The following is a 209-nucleotide window of genomic DNA, read 5'->3' on the forward strand; positions in this document are numbered from 1 at the left end:
CCACCGGAGTCCCTTGTGCCCACACCTGAGTCCCCTCCTGGCCACCTGAGTCCCTTGTGGCCACACCTGGGTCCCCTCCTGGTCAACTGGGTCCTGACACCTCTGGCCCCTCTTGTCCCCCTGGGCCCCTTTCTGTGCCACCTGTGTCCCTCATCCTGCCCTGGTGGGTACCTGATAGACTGGGTGGGCACACAGGTGGGCAGGGGTGG

Source organism: Acanthisitta chloris, unplaced genomic scaffold (genome assembly GCF_000695815.1).
Source record: "Acanthisitta chloris isolate BGI_N310 unplaced genomic scaffold, ASM69581v1 scaffold14179, whole genome shotgun sequence".
Lineage (NCBI taxonomy): Eukaryota > Metazoa > Chordata > Aves > Passeriformes > Acanthisittidae > Acanthisitta > Acanthisitta chloris.